General features: G+C 45.1%; 1 protein-coding gene and 1 pseudogene across 1 annotated transcript in view; one reads left to right on the plus strand and one right to left on the minus strand.

Annotated features, from left to right (window-relative positions):
* Positions 1-12,738, plus strand: part of LOC127033620 (dynamin-1-like protein) — a 171,974-nt gene that overhangs the window by 138,456 nt on the left and 20,780 nt on the right. The gene's annotated exons all lie outside the window — the stretch shown is intronic.
* Positions 1,901-9,034, minus strand: LOC127033502 (death-associated protein kinase 2-like; annotated as a pseudogene).

A 12,738-nucleotide genomic window follows, 5' to 3' on the forward strand; every position in this document is an offset into this window, starting at 1 on the left:
CACTAGGGTTTTACCTTGTATTTGCTAACTCAAATTCGGAACACACCTTTTTATCCTAGTGAAAACAAGGCTTTACAGGCTGAGGATCACCATCAACTTAGCCATGGTCTAGAGCACTGTTGAACATGAGGTAGCCTATTTTTTACATCAGCTGCTTCAGACTGTGGTCTGACATTTGGTGGAAACACTCCTCTTTCTGTCCCTTTCCTTTAGAATCCTCCTAACCCTATTTTCCCTTCTCTCCTCTGGTCTTTTCTAACCTCCCCAGTTCTTTATCTAGCCACCCCCTTCCTAGCACTCCCTTTCAGTCATTCCTCCTCACTGATTACTTCCCACCTGCTTACCACTGTGTCTCTTCCCTCATGCTTTCCTTTCTGCTTCCACTTACGCTACCTCTTCCTTCATGGATGCTGGATACTTCCTCCTGACGCACGTACTAGGCATTTTTTTATCCCCACTTAAAAGAGGATATCAAGCTATGACTCAAACCTGATTTTTAAAGCTTTGCAAAATGGTCACAGTGAAACCTGAAGCCCGGCAAAATTCACCTGGTGTGATGTTTCAACACAAACTTACGACTCTAATCTTTTAAAATCTCAAGCTTGGGATACAAAATCATTCATATCAGGTGAAATTTTGTAGAACAAACAGTTTGCTTTGTGGTTTTAGCTACATCCGATCCAAAATAAAGGGCTGGTCTCCACATACTTTTGGTACCAATTTAACTACATTGGCTTAGAGACCAATATAGTTAAAGTGGTGCAACCCTCTAGTGTGGATGCAGTTATACCAGTATAGAGCTTATTTTCACAGATGTATAGAGATTGGTCCCTAGGATAAAGCACAAATAGTCATTGGTCCAGGCAGAGTGTGGGACAGACTCTATAGCTGGTGGCTGAGGTGGAAGATACCAGATCAGATTCCTGCTCCAATGACTATTTAATTATTTATACACTGTCAAACTGTTTCAACAGGAGAGACTGAGCAAGCTCCACATCAGAATAGTCCATAGCCCAGTGGCTTGGGCACTTTTTTGCACTGAGGGAGCCCCAAGTTCAAATCCTTTCTCCAGCTCAGGTAGAAGGGGGAACTAAATCCGGGTTTGGCATGAGTGCCCTAACCACCAGGCTAAAGCTGATAAGGAAGTGGCGGCACCACGACTTCTCCGTCTTTTGCCAATAGGATCTCAGTCTTTGGAAAAAAAATTTTTTTGCTGAAATTATTCAGTCCATTGTGTTGATTCGGTGAATAGTTTCAGTTCACTGAAAAATGCATACTATTTGCTGCAAAAAACTCCACTCAGGTCCACTCATTACACCATTTCCATGCTAGCAGGCTAGCGCCTTCGATGATAAAATGGAAAAACAGGATGACTTTTCATCACGACAAGGATAGTGGTATTATTGCAGACACCTCTCAGACACGTGTATCTGTGTTACTAATAACAAAAAAATAAAAATGATTTGTAAAAGTTTGCTTAAGAAGCAATAACAGCTTCACTGCCATAAAGGCTGATCCAGTGGTATTAATTCACACATTCTTATATATGGCTCAGAATGTGAATTGCACTACACTTAAGAGAATGTCAGTAAAAACAATGTTCTGGATACAGGTGATATCACAGTTCACAGATGAATTCATAGAAGAATGAAAAGTTCTACAAGTAAAATTATTCTGACAGTGTCGGTGCTGCCACACTTCTCAGGGAATCTGGACTCCCCAGTTTTGTAAGTTTTCAGCGGATCTTGAATAATATTATGCAGGTGCTCTGTGTAAGTTGAAAAGTGAGCAGCACATCATCACTGAATCTGACCATAAACCAGCTTTGCTGTTAGGGCTGCATTTTTAGCCAGGATGAAGTTTTCCTCACATGTCTCTCTAGTGTAGAATATTAGAGACACTAAAATATGCTGCTTTTTCTCAGACGACTGCCATTGCTTTGGGAAAGATCTTCTTCCTGGTCACTTTCACAATTTCTCTGAAATAAAGAGAATGTCATGTTTCAGTCTGCTGAATGAGATACAGAGCTCCTACACAGATTAGCAAACACATACTTAACCACTCATCTATGGGGGGATAAGCAGGAGAGCTAAGAGAAACATCACTGAGGTTCTCTAGAGGTGTAAGTTGCATTGTGGATATTTCCCCCATCAACTGGAGACCACAGCAAGACACAGGATTCTAGACGCGTTTCTCCGCTTTGGGGTGGCTGTTCCTGGATAAGATTACTGGGCCAAAACTAAAAGAAGTGTGACCTCCCAGCCAAAATACAGCAGATGGCCTGTAGTGGGGTTGTTGATCTGACGCTAAAGCAGGACGTCCTTGTTCCTGTTTTTCTGTATTGACTAAAGCTCAGTGTCAAAACAGCCTGACAGAAACTCGCACTTTATCTTTGGCTAAATGGAGACTGGGCAAATGGATGGAAACAATCAAGCAAAATAAATAAATAAAGAACTAAAATAAGGACCACTAAAAAACTGTAGATGATGTAAGAACCTATAGAGAATACTTAGACAAAAATGCATCAGGAGTATGTAAGCTTGTTCTATTTCCAACCTAATGAATTTTTCAAGTCCCGTTTCTGCAAACCTAAGTTTAAGCAATACAAACCGACCAGCGATGTGCTCTCATGAGAAGCAATTGAACACAAGGGTTTTCCCATTTTAGATAAGACATTTTATATTCAAGTGCTTCCTTAGTCCATGTTTGCTCACATAGGGAATTTCTACTGAAGTCTATCGCAAAATCCCACTGGCATCAGTAGTGCAATATTGGCCCTTAGCATCAAATTCCCATTCCCTGTGCAAAGCCCATTTACATGGGCTTTGCATGGGGGAACTACAATACATATTAGGTTTGGGGATGAAATCCACTCTTCCCCACACAGCATAGAGCAACTGCCCCCCTTACCTCTCTCAATGAAGGGTTTGATACCAAGCTCATCACTATGGTAGCCATGTATCTAGTGCAACTTTCATACTACTCCCCCATATCATAATTTTGGCCAGTGAATCCAGTTTGCAGAGCCACTGGCCACTCCTTGCTCCCCATTTATGCCACAGATAGCAGCGTTGGAGCAATGGCTCAGGGTACAAAAAAGGTACAGCATCTCATGGTCTGGCTTCTCCATGGGTTTATTACCCAGAACCATGGCGGTTCTGATACTTTTTGGACCTTGGGTGCCCATGCTAGAGGAGCAAGATTCACCTCGCAGTAAAATGGTTGCTTTTTCCTTCTCTCTTCCCTTGTTTTTTCAATGTACCTACCAAACTTTCATCCTGCATCAGTGGGACCTTTCTCATCTGTGAGCGAGATAAGTGGTTGCACAGTGAGACAATACTGTAAGAGAGCTGGGGGAGGGGGAGAGATGAGAATTAAGTGACACTTGCAATGTGGAAATCCCTAACATACTTAATACAGCATTAGTGCTTTACATCTTCAAAGCACTTTGCAATTGTTATCTTGCCCTCGAAGCCCCTCAGGATAAGTAAGTATTATCACATCAGCATTAATGTCCCAGTGCCGTACCGTCCATCGCCTCCTGGCATATTGCCTTTTGAAGTTTTCCAAGTTAATGACAGATTCTCATCTCACCAGGGCCTGCCACTTGTCCATTGGCTGGAAGACAAGAGATGACATGTTTGTTGCTTAGCTTTCCTTAGGGACAGAAAGTAAACATGACCCTGCTTGCATCAGTTACACATTGAACTGAGTTAAGAACCAGAGAGAGGAGCTCAGCTGAGGGAGAAGTTCTTGACTATGCTAATTCTTCAGAGTACTTCCCTCTGTTGACCTGTAGCACCTCTGTCTTATCTGGATTGAGCCTGAGCCCGCTGGCTTTCATTCAAGTCTCTTTCTCTGAAAGGCACTGGGAGAGCATGGAAAGGGCTCCATCAGGGGCACTTGAGAAGGAGAGGGAGAGCTGTTGTCGGCATACTGATGACATTTTAGCCTGGAGTTCCACAGCTTTCCACAGGGATTTGACAAGTGTCGCTTAGAAATGATGACAGAAGAGAAACCTGTGAGGTTCCTTAGTCAAGGCCCTTTAGGGAGGGAAAGAGGAAGCTTGGCTCTACCTCTGACCCCTTTGGAAGGAATGAGCATTTAAAATTAATGCCATCCAGCTGCCATAGTTAAATGCATAAGGAACCCTCACTACCCATGGTGCTGACAGATCAAGTAATATTAACATGAACATCTGTCATAGGGAGCTAGGAATTGTCATACCAGCTCAGACCTGTGGTCCATCTACTCCAGTGTCCTGTCTCTGATGCGCATTCTGTATCAGTTTAGCTTTTTAAAGCCCAGCCACTGTTTCAACTCCTGAGAGGGTTTAAGATCCCATCAAAGGCAAAATCTCAGCTCCGCTTTAATGCTAGAGTCACTGTTAGTTCCTCCAGAGTAAAAGGAAAACAGACGATTGTACTTTTTTCAATGTCCAAGCTGAGTGGGATGCTAAAAGTAAACAGCACAGATGGTGAAGGGCCAATTAGATTGATGATTGATGGTATGAAGTGTTTAATGGAGACATTACTAAGAAAAGCTGCTTTTTTAAAAAAGAAATATATGAATTTAAAACCTGATAGTGTTCCCTTTAAAAAATAAGATGCCTTTTAGAGGTTCCATAGGGCCGTCAATATCCCAGCTGCTAATCAGCCATTTCAGATCCTTCCCTATGGACAATGTCAGGAGGGTGGGAAAAGATGCTGATATCATTACTAGTACTTTAGAAATCAGGGAACCTTATCAGTCACAGTGTACCAATGAAACACTAACAGTAGAGTAAGCCCCCAGAAAGCCAAATCATTTGTTTTTAAACTACCAGGAAACTTTTTCATTACACTAGTTCAGAGGGTCTTAACCCATGGGCCATGACCCCAAAGGAGTTCAACCAACTCTTATCTGCTCCCATTCCCTGTCTCTGGTATTCTGCTGAAACTAGGTTGTTCAGTTATTTGCAGTGAGGTCCCCCATAAAGATGCTTGACATTGTACTGATCCTAGTGGTGCAAAAGCAAGTGGATTCTGGGTGCATGCGAAAGGAATCAGATGCAAGGAATTGCACATGGGCTTATGTGATGAAAGAGGTGAAAGAAGAGAGAAGCTCTGCTTAAGGGGAACATAAAATGTTGCAAACATTTTAAGAAGTGATCATTAAACTGGACTCTCGGTTCTAAAGTGCACAGCTTTTTCTAGAGAGGAGCCTTAGTGACAAAGTTCAGATCTAGATCCTAGATCTCCAGTTTTGGATGTATTAAGATTTAGGGTTTCCATGCCCTTTAGAAAAATAAGCTTCAGCCAAAGTTCAGAGTGGACCTTTCCCTAATTTCAGACCTCTTTTTTCCCCCCTAGCATGTCTTCTTGGTGTGTAAGTTTACTGGGTTTCCTATTTACTAGAGGGATTTGATAACCCCACCTCGACCGTGCTGGTTTGTGCTACCAATCAACCCGGTCACTTTTTGATGGCCTTACTAATCCAGTTTTGAAACTGGAGAATGTATTGATTGATTATCAAGATTGCAAGATATTGCACAAATTCAACTCTACACAGCAGACAAGAGATGCAAACTGCATTTCCACAATGCTGGGGAGAAGCATCATTTCCAGTCATTCTCCTTCATGCATTTAATTACAATAAAAGGGGTTATGTGACAAGCACTGAGCATTCATTCCCATGGGACAAGGGTCAATAAATCTAAGGGTTGTGAACTATTTGCATGCTACAGTTTGTGCAGTTAAATTCTCCAAGCCATCAACATTGTTGGGGAAAAAATAATCCTGAAAACACTCCACTCAATGTTTTGTACAATACATAACAAAACGAGAACAATCCAGTGTTTAAACATCTGTATTTGCCATGCTGAGATTGCTAAATGTATTTTCACAAAGAGATTTATCTATGGAGGCAAGCTTTGCTTAGAACAAAACAACACACACACACACACAAATCCAAATGCCAAGCAAATCCAGACAGCTACTAGCTCACTACACCAATGACATTTGGAAGGAGCTGATTTGTTTTCACATTTGGTATGGTCAGCTCTCAACACCCGAAAGCACTACACCAGAGATATGGTTTGTGTCCATGCAAACAGTGATTAGAGATGAAAACAACAAAAAGAGTGTTCTAATGCAGAATACTGTAGGCCCATTTCTTTATATTCCAGTCACCCCTACTTTGGCTTTATTGTAAAAACAGAAATCATGATTAAGGCTTGCAGAAATCCAAGATTTTGGAAGGAATTGAACAGATTTTTACTACTGTTTGTCATGAATCCAAGGATCGCAGAGTGTTTAGTAGAGTTATTTCTCATGACTTACCTGTGAAGAAGGGGAGTATTCTCCCTGCCTTGCTCATGGGTGAAAGTGAGACATGGAGAGGTTAAGATTTACTGTCTGGTTCAAACTGATTTCTGAAAGCCATAACCATGATGAATTCTCTTGCCATTTAGGCACATAGCTTTAGCGTGGAAATATAAATTCCCATACAAATTCTGTACTAGTTAATCCTGAAGCAAATGTCCACCAGTTATAAAAGCACTACCCGTATTCCATCACTATCTTTGGCCTTACCGTTATCCAAGGATGAGTGAGAGCTTCTTGAATTGGGAGCCGTTGCCTGCAATGAAACACACACTTAAATGAGAGCCAAGCTGCTTACCATACCCTTCTCTCAGGGTGTTTGTGAACCAACACTTTAATATTGTACCTTGTACCTATAACACTGTCACCAATAGTGCCAGGATTACTTACAGTGAGGTTCAACTTTCATGGCTTCTTTACTCTGTAGGGCAGCAGGGTTCAGAACAGTTAGCTTTCTGTCTTCAGTGTTAATACAGTGCTACCCCCAGCAGAGCTGGACTTAATTTTCATTTACACTCAATGAAAATCTCTCCCGCTCTCATTGTTCTGTTAACAAGAGGTGAAACGCTGCTAATGTTTCATGATATGTTCTGTTTTACTAGTTTAACCTGCCTAATGAGTGAATTCTTCCTGCACACACTTGGTCTGACTTTTTCTCTCTATCAATTGATATAAGATTAATGTAATCAAAAACGTCTTTAATGCACGAGATATCAAGTCACCCCTGCAGCTCTTGCTTCCTGAGAGCAGTATTCCTGGGCGGGATGCTTAAATACTAATCAGAAAATCTAACTTTCTCCTACACCCTAGCAGCACTGTGAATAGTACACTAGCACCTTCAGGCAGGATGGGAATAAACATGGTATTGCCTTTGGAGTTGGTTATAGCACAGATTTCAACATGCCTGATATGCCTGGCTTGAAAGGCACTTGCTAAACATGTGCAAAACATTCCCATTAGACTCCAACATATCCTGGGGCCTGAGGTTTGTAGAAATGTTTATTGATGTGTTTGGACAGATACTCTAGCTGGCAGTCTTCTCCCAACAGCCCCCACTATCTACCTTCTCCCTCAGATGTCTTTAGAGGGCACCCGAGTGACCTGCATTCCCACACATTTCTGCAAGTGGCCCCTCACTTTGTTTCCAGCAGACATCCGATGACCACTCCCACTAGTACAAATAGACTCTTCAGAGGGCTCAGCAGCACATAACCCACAAGGATGCCCTTTCCTCTCTCCGCCCACCCCAACATAGTGCAGAAAGTGTGGCAAGGTAGTCCTGCTGCATCCAGCTCATTCAGAACTTCAGGAGCAGAGATCCCTCTCCTATAATCCTTACTGCAGTAGCTAAAGAATCTCTCTTGTTCCCTAATCACCATGAGGTAGGGGGAAAGCCCCATATAGCTGCTAGAGAAGTGCCAGGTGCATCTAGCTGATGCACAAGGCTTAAGGGAGCCTATTTGACACTAAGACAACTGAAGAGCAAGGAGTTTGCAGCAATATGGCTTGGGGTGTGGGAGCAATTACCAACATCTACTACAGACCTGGGATAAGAGCCATACTGCCTCAGATGATGGACTTCATGAAGACAGCGAAGGGAAAATGGTGGCTTATAGATGTGAACAGATAGGGTGTCCCTCTGGAGGTTTGAGACTGATGAACACAATCCTCCAAGTGAACACATAGGAGTTGCTTTCCTGACAATCTCTGCAAGCCAATCCGCAGGCTTTAGCATGTGATTAATAGATTCCCAGGCCAGAAGGAACCATTGTGATCATCTAGTCTGACCTCGTGTGTAGCACAGGCCGACAGATCTTCCCCAAAATAATTCCTAGAGCAGATCTCTTAGAAAAACATTCACCCTGGATTGAAAAATTGTCAGTGATGGAGAATCCACCAGGCCCCCTTTATTGTTCCAATGATTAATTACTCACTGGTAAAATTTTCTAGTCTGAATTTGTCCATGCTCAGCAGCTGTTTTTGAAACACTGAATATAAAAATCAACTCTCTCACACACAGACATACTCACCCACCAAGTGCACATGGCTTGTGAGATGTCATTAGAGGCAATAATGAAAGTTTCAGAATTACCGGACACAAGAACAGCTTCTAAAATCCTATCAACTCCGGTCATTTGCACTTCACAAAAAAAACCCAAACCAATCTAACCCTACTGGTGAAAGAAAATGCATGCCAAATTCTGCTACATTTGGTGAATTTTGCCACAGGGCATATTTTTAGGGCCTCTGTATACAGACATTTACAAGGGACACAGCAATACACCTGTACTTAATGACTCACCCTGGGACAGCGACCTACTCTGCAGTGAAACCTCTGAACTGCTCAGCGTGCTCATTTTTGCCCGGGTGGCATGAAAGGCAGCCAGCCATTTCTGTACATTCCCTTACCACGTGTCTTTCACTAGGAGTTTTCGGATAAAGGCTTTTGCCAGACCACTGGTGAGACTGAAGAATTCCTCATCAAATTCATAATTCACCGCTGTGATGTTGGCGAGAGTTTCCTGCTTTGTTTCTCCAAGGAAAGCAGATGCGCTGCTGAGCCTGAATAGGGCAGACAGGAGGATCATGTTTTGAGTGGGGAAAAATAAAGTTACTTGGACGTGATTCCAAGATTGTGAAATGACAATATTGGAATGTGGGTCTCTCTTTCAGGGCAGCCAAGAAGATTTGGAAATAAAAGACCCAAATTTTGGTCACCATACATTTGGCTACAAAACAGACTCACAAAGCAGCATTAATGTGTTTCCATGTGTGACAGCAAAGACCCTATTCATGGGCACCCCCATCCCTGAGAAACATTCAGGTTCTTGCTGCCCAAGGTAAGAATAATCTGCACTGGAGGAGAGGTCCAGTTGCTATGAATGTATAGGGGGTACATGCACAAATACCCACAGGCTATGTCAGGGAATGTCCCCGCATAGTTCCCATCAAAGAAGCCCTGTTCAGTGGCCTCTCTGTAGGCTTTTGGGAAAAACTCCTGCCCCGTGCTGTTTTTCTGCCTGCAGTTCACTGGCAAGAATCTATGTACCTGGAGTTGGCCCCAAGAGGTCCACATAAATAGAGAACATTTATTGCTCAGATTTTTGTGGCCTTGCTCTGATTTATGCTCAGATTTCTGCAGCAAGGGGACTTATAGTGCAATCAAATTGAACATAAAGAGCTAATTCTGTCGGAGCTCAGCTCCATGCTTAAAAGTGCAAGGATACAATGCAGTCACCATCCTCATAAAACACCATAAAACAAAAGTCAGCAATCTTTTAGGTGGAAAGGGCTGTGATCCTGCCTAGCATCTCTCTCAAATGTAATTGACATTTTTCATCTTAGACTCATATTTACTTCAGTCTCACAAAAACCTGGAGTTAAAGTGCTTTCTCTGAGTCGCCGGTTGTGCATACCCAGCAACTTGTGTGTAGCCCTCGAGTACTTGAGGCTATGTAGTTTTGTATCCGTTTGGTCCAAAAAGAGTCTGGACCCTTCAAAGGGGAGGTCCTGGAGTGAATTTTGGAGCTCAGGTGGCAGATGTGACTCCTGAAGACACGCCGAGAGCCGCATGACTACGCTCGATGCAATTATCCTGGCCACCGCATCTGCCGAATCCAAGAATGCCTTGAGAGAGGTCTTTGCTGCTGCCTTACCCTCGTCCACCAGGGCCATGAACTCCTGTTGGGAACCCTGGGGGAGGTTGTCCTTAAACTTCCCTACTGCTGCCCAGGAGTTGAAGTTATGCCTGTTGAGGATGGTCTGTTGGTTAGCAATTCTCAGCTGAAGGCCGCCTGACGAATACATCTTCCTGTCGAACAGGCCCAGGTGTTTCGCTTCCTTGGCCTTAGGGGCCAGGGCTTGCTGCCCGTGGCGCTCTCTCTCATTCACCGCTGAGACTAGCAGGGAACATGGGCTTGGGTGGCAGAACAAGAACGCATAACCCTTTGATGGGGAGAAGTACTTGCACTTCACACCTTTGGCTGTTGGTACGCTGGAGACCGAGGTCTGCCATATAGTCTTATAGTTCAACTGAATGGTCTTAATGAGCAGGAGCACTATTCTGGATGGACCTTCTGGGCTCAGAATGTCCACCATGGGGTCCTCTTGCTCATCCGTCCCCTCAGCCTGTAACCCCAAGTTATGGGAAGCCTTATGCAGCAGCTCTTGGTGGGATCTGTGGTCTGTTGGCGGAGGCCCTGATACCACTGTGCCCACCACCGCTTCACCTGGGGATGCCAAGGAGGTCAGTATCTGCTCAGCTTCTTCCTGCTGGTCTCCCTGGTCCCCCTTCCCTAAGGGAGGGGCTTCCGGCTAGGGCCAGGGCAGACGACCTTGGGGTGGCACCGGACTCAGTGCCAGTCTCTCTGGTCTCTTGCCCGATGAAGATGCAGGTGGTGTGCACACTGTAGTTTCTCACATGGGAGAGCGTCAGTGCAGGGACCGGGACCACTGCACTGAGTAACTGGCCCTGGAGGAAGCCCCTTGCCATCGGAGGTAGCCCCAAGGGGTCCAAAAAGGGCCAGTGTCCTGGCAGCTCCCATTAGGAGTGCCAACCAGCCTGGGGTTCCCTACTGTCCAGTGTGGGTAACTGTATCAGTCCAAGTTGTTGCTGGACTTCAGCGATGCAGAATGCGAGGGCCATGATTGGCTTCTGGCTGATCAGAAGTGGGACTGGTACCAATGCTCTTGGTACCTGGACTGGAACCGGGATTTGTACCGGTGCTCCTGAGACTGGAACCAGGACCGATGTTGTCAGTGAGCCCCCGGCAACAGCTGGCCCCTCTTCTCTTGGTGCTGGCTTCCGGGCTCCAGAAAGCAGCATGCTCCTTCCACTAATTCTGCATGTTGACTCACCTCCGGTACCGAGACTTCCTTCTGAGTCAGGGGTAAATGGGAGTCCACGGACTCAGAGCTTGACCGGGACCAATGCCAGGAGTGATGAGGTCCTTCCCCACCTCAAAGGTGTCAGGCATGGAGGGTTAATCTATTACTCTCTCCAGCCTGTCGTCCGCACAGATTTCACCTAGAGCTGGACTCAGTGGGACAAGTTGCGCCAGCACCACCAGTGACAGCACCAGTACAGCATCCATCCCGCTCTTCCTGGTACTCGGGGCCTTGGATGGTGCTGGTCTCCTTTGCGGGGAACGTCCGCGCCCTTTCTTTGGCTGTGTCTTGGGTTGTACCGGGGAGGATGAGCCATGCCAGGGCCTACTTTGGCGCTCTGAGCCCAATAGCTTCCAGTGCTTGGCCAGCACTGGGTCTCTTGATTAATCTGGGGCTCTCTGCACTGAGGAAGCTGGAGCTGATGTTGGGTGCTCCGGGCCGCATAGCTGCAGCATGGCCTCCATCAACAACTGCTTCAGACAAAAGTCTCTCTCTTTGTTCTAGGCTTGAACACCTTGCCAATCTTACACTGCTCCGTTTGGTGTGCTTCCCCCAGGCAATGTAGACAGGAGTCGTGGGGGTCACTAACCAGCAGAGGCTTGTGGTGCATGGCACAAGCCTTAAACCCGTGGGCCTGCAACATGCCCCATGGCCCAGGGTGGGTGCTGGAAACCTCCAAGCACCTAATCTACTAAGCGTCCACAATGAGGGATTGGTAACGAACTGATAACAGCTCTGTAACATTAAGGCTAAGGGATTGCGTCTCGTAAGAGAGCAAGAGACTGTTCCAATGCTGCCATGGAAGAAGGAACTGGAAGGAGTCAGGCCATCGGGGAGAATATCTGCACGGCTCAGTGGCACCACTCAGGGGGCCCCCTGCCAGAGGTGCAAGGGAAAAAGTTTCTGACAGTCGTGCATGCAGCGTGCATACACCTAATGTGGAATGGATGTGAACAGGCACTCGAAGAAGAACTAGTGATTGGTATTACAATAAATACCTCTTGTGTCTTACTCATTATCATCTCTTCTCAGACATGTGGTAAACTGGGAACTGTAGGGGGGAAAGGATAGCTCAGTGGTTTGAGTATTGGCCTGCTAAATTCAGGATTGTAAGTTCAGCCCTTGAGGGGGCCACTTAGGGATCTAGGGCAAAAATTGTCCCTGCTAGTGAAGGCAGGGGGCTGGACTCAATGACCCTTCAAGGCTCCTTCCAGTTCTAGGAGATTAGTATATCTCCTATTATTATTATTATGCTATAAGCTCAAGTGCACTGGCACTGCATTCCTCAATAGCCACCTCATGGACAACTCTGAACACCATCCAACTTCAAAGAGGGATCTGCCCGTGGTATGTCTAGCATTCCTTTCTCTCCTGTTTTGCTATTACTAATGGCATTTGTGCACAACAGGATCGTAACAGATCTGGACCTTCACACTAGAGCTAATCTAATTGATTGATGAGCTGAGGATCTGGTCTTAAAACCTCCAGC

The sequence above is a fragment of the Gopherus flavomarginatus genome, chromosome 13 (genome assembly GCF_025201925.1).
Source record: "Gopherus flavomarginatus isolate rGopFla2 chromosome 13, rGopFla2.mat.asm, whole genome shotgun sequence".
NCBI classification, from domain to species: domain Eukaryota; kingdom Metazoa; phylum Chordata; order Testudines; family Testudinidae; genus Gopherus; species Gopherus flavomarginatus.